We start from the raw sequence: 4,633 nt of genomic DNA, 5'->3' as shown, positions 1-4,633 counted from the left end.
CTGAAACGGATTTTATTTTTAAAAAGAGAGAGAGAGAAATTGATGACTTTCTGAATCCTGGACATCTGTATCAAGTTTATGTGTATTTCAATCTATTAGAACAGCAAGAGCATACAATGAAAATGCTTCGACTGCAGAATTTACTTGATAAAATGGGGCTTACCTCACAGCCTTTGTCCAGTCAAATCTGTCCAGTCAAAGCTAAGCAATCCATCCATGGCCTTTTTATAAACTGGCATATCCTTGAGTGTTATCCTTGAAAGGAAAATGCCAGACAAAGGTCGAAACTGATGTGTGTATGTCAGATTAAGGTTATCATAAATACATAAAACATGGCTAGCATATCATATATAACATGGAAACTGAGTTAGCTGGTAATATTATTGAATTATATGTGACTAAAAGAGAAAAGAAATTGTTTTGCTGGTGGGGGGATAATAACACATGTTTGGAAAATAACACTTGTTTTTGAAATCTTTCTCATCATGTGTAATTTATTTTGTAGGGCAATTACATTCCTGGCATTTTATCCGTTGGAGAATAAATCAAACCTGTTGTTGGCAATCATCAAGATTGTCTATGGAAAATGGGGTTACAAGTGTTTATATGGGTGGGAAAGAAAAACATAGCTTTCTCAAATTCATGGGCCAGTAGCCAATGCTATCATTTATTGTTGCTGTGGTTCTTCTTATTTACCTCCAAGTCACTTTTAAGTTATGGTGACACTAAGGAGAATGTATCATGGGGTTTTCTTGGCAAGTTTCTTCAGAGGAGTTTTGTCATTGCCATCCTCTGAGGCTGAGTGTGTGTGATTTTTCCAGTGTCACCCAGTGGGTTTTTTTTTATGCTCAATTGGTAATTTTAATCCTGGTCTCCATAATCGTAGTCCAATGTTCAACCACACTGGTTCTCTACTACACTACACTGGCTCTCCCATTGAATTCATGGAAATCATTTCTGTGAGTGCAAGCAAGAAGGGGAAATCCCTCTCCTTCTTCCAGCCCTCTAAGTGCCCTAAAACATAAATGCCTACTGCAGAAGGCTGGAAGATGTTATCATTATCATTATCATTATTATTATCATTATTATTAATCGAGGCAGGGAGCAACAACAGATAAACAAATATAACATCACTTAAAAACACATATCAATTAAAAGAACAATCAAGACACATGCATAAAACTGAATCCAGATAAGATGGAGGGGAGCGGATCTCAAAGGGAGTGGAAGACCCACTAGATTGACTGAATCTTTAAACGTAAGCTTGGATAATGCTGGGCTGTATGGATCATAGAATCTGGAATCAAATTTTTGGTTTAGCATTGGCTTTGGATTTTACAGAAATTAAGCTTCTCTACAGAGGCATTACAGAGGTAACAGATATACTTGTGCCCTACTGAAATGTTGGACTATGAATTAAGTCCAGAAGAAGGAATTATTTCTTTATTGAAATACAGTTCACAGAATATTCCAGTTAGCATGACTAGCGGCTATGCTGTCAAGAGATTTTTTAGTCCAAAGAGTAACTTCTCCAATTTCTATTAGAATCAGACGGTACATATATGCCATGTTGTTCTTTAGTGAATTCTATTTCTGTGAATCTGAGCAAGTCCTTCTACATTCATTGGCAATATACCTAGAACTACATCTCACATCAGGCTTTCATCTCAGTCCTTGACTACCTGTGGGAAGAAATGAAAGGACACCACCTATGCATACAGATATGAAACTGCCAATTGTATTGAAGCCAGCTAGCTGTTTTGAGTAAACAGTCCATCTGCTGTTTAACAAGTACAGAAGAACATCAGTAGTCTGAGGTACAGAAACCTGGCCTAGTAATTTATTAATTAGATTCACTTACTGGAGAAGCCTATCGTTCCCTGAATAAAGGACTTTTCATGTATTACATAATGAGCAACGAACTCTAGCCTGGCACTATCACACATCTATGAGTTATAGGTAATCCTGTTCTTCTGTAGAATATAAACATCTTCATATATTTAACTGCAGGGCATGGAAAAGGTTTTCCAAAGTTGTCCAAAAATGCTACACTTACAGATTCTGCAGTGGCTATACAAATCCAGCCAGAATGTACATATCAGATTTGCTCATCAAATTTTCAGATGACACCAAATTAGAAGGAGTAGCTAATACCCCAGAGAACAAGGGCAGAATTCAAAATGATTTTAACAGATTAGAAAGCTGGGCCAATACTAACCAAATGAATTTCAACAGGAAGAAATGTAGGGTATCATACTTGGGCAGTAAAAATGAAATATCCAAATATAGGATGGGTAGTATTTGGCATGAAAATAGTACATGTGAAAGGAATCTATAAGTCTTAGTGGACCACAGGCTGAATATGAGTTGGCAGTGTTATGTGGCAGCTAAAAAAGCCAGTGCAATTCTAGGCTGCATCAGTAAGAGTATAGTGTTTAGATCTAGGGAAGTAATATTGTCACTTTATTCTGCTTTGGTCAGATCTCACCTTGAAAACTGTGTCTAGTTCTGGGCACCACAGTTCAAGAAGTATGTTGACTGGCTGGAGTGTATCCAGAGGAGGGCTACCAAAATGGTGAAAGGTCTGGAAACCATGCCCTATGAGGAGCAGCTTAGCAAGGTATATCTAGCCTGGAGAATATAAGATTATGAGATGACATAGTAGCCATGTTCAAATATTTGATACTTTTGCTCTTATTAAGGATGTATTTGTTTGTTTTCTGCTGCATTGGAGACTAGGACAAGGAGGAATAGTTTCAAGCTATAGGAAAAGAGATCCACCTCAACATTAGGAAGAACTTCCTGATGATAAGAGCTGTTCCACAGTGGGATACACTACCTTAGAGTGTGGTGGAGTCTCCTTTTTTGAAGATTTTTAACTAAAGGCTAGATGGCCATCTCTTGGGAGTGTTTTGTGTTTTCCTGAATGGCAGGGAATTGGACTGGATGGCCTTTGTGGTCTCTTCCAATTGTATGATTCTACAAAGGGATGCTGAAAAGTTCTTGGCCCAACCCACTTCCCAAAATCTGAGAATAATTTTATCACTGCAGCTAGAAAGAGTGTTTTATTTCCAAAAGAAATGCCAGTAGTTTTTTTTTTTAAAACATACCGTGAAAAAACCTGGAATTAAGACAGAATTTTGAATTAGAGGCACCTCAATAAATTTCTTAAGGACACTCAATACACCAAAGAATTTGAGACATACCTTGATTTATCAGAGAAAAAAGTGGTTAAACATAATTTAATATCTCACACCATTTAGACAATGTACTTGGAAGATATAGCACTTAAGTTGAGCAGATAAATCTTTATAGTTTAAAATCTTTTTATAGTTTTACAAAAATGTTTTATTGTTGTTTTGTGTAGATATAGGGACATAGCCAGAAGGTTTTTTGATACTCCCTGCTCTCCACTGACTACTAAATAGCCATAGAGGAGTCCTACGCGGAAGGTAATGAATCTCTATCTCTGCAATGACCAAAAAAGTTCAAAACATAGATGTAATTTTCAGTTACAGCTGTATTTGTCAGAAACAGGATGCCAGTCATATATGTTCTTTCTACCCAGGTAGAAGTGTACTCTTGATCTGTATTCAGGATTTAAGAGGATTCTTGTATGTAGATACGTATCAGGAATGCACTATCCCAAACATTTGTACATATGTACAAACCGTCTGAACGCATGTACAGTGTAACATGTAAACTCTTCTGAGAAAAATATGGAATAGGTGTGAGTTTAGGGAGAACTGGAGTTTCATCCAAATTCTAATAATGATAGAGGCAGTGAGACAGCTTTTTACTGGGAAGTATTTTACTGGGGGGAACAACTTGTTCTTTCTTATTTTACTTTTGCCAAGTTGATCATTCAGAAAACTGTGAGAGTCTTAGCCCTTAAATGCGTACACTCATCCAGGTTTGGAGTCACTGTAGAGCCCTTAAAGAGAAATGGCAGGAAGGACTTAGTAAAGGGTTTAAATTCTGAATGAAGAATATGGGAGAGAAATGTTGTCAGATACCCTATAGCATGATCTCTCAGGGCAAAATAAAGTAATATCAATTTAAACAATTTTAAACAGTAAAAATTAATTTAAACAAACTAAAAGTATATTAAACAACATGACATGTTAAAGCAAGACAGTTTGAGATTTGTAATTTGAGGTTCTGATATACAGGTGGTAAAATAATAAAATGTGCAACATTTTTGCTCCGGTAATGCAATTCCTTTATTGTGGTTTTTGCAGACATTGAAATATCAGTCCAGTGGATCACACAGTGGTCATTAGTACATATCATTTGAGGTAGACCTTGATACAAGTGTGTGTTGCTACTCTCCGAGGCACACAGGATGTAACTCTTCACTTAAACACATGTGGACACATGTGAGAATAAAAGAAATTATTATTGTTTTCTCCTCACTGGGCAAGACTACGAGCATTTTCACAAATGTTTCAAACATTCTTCACATTTTGGGATATTTCTGCACAACTTTCAATTTGTGTTAAAAGTATGGATTTTATGAAAAACATTTTAGGCATTTTTTACAGAATCCAGTCAATATGCAAAATTGGGGAGGATTAGTCTTTTTGTCTAGGCTTGCAAAAGAAACTGACAGTTTGTTATCAAGTATGAGAAA

The sequence above is a fragment of the Sceloporus occidentalis genome, unplaced genomic scaffold (assembly GCF_023333645.1).
Source record: "Sceloporus occidentalis isolate IW3139 unplaced genomic scaffold, rSceOcc1.0.p SCAF_2, whole genome shotgun sequence".
NCBI classification, from domain to species: domain Eukaryota; kingdom Metazoa; phylum Chordata; class Lepidosauria; order Squamata; family Phrynosomatidae; genus Sceloporus; species Sceloporus occidentalis.
This window is presented reverse-complemented; position numbering follows the sequence as displayed.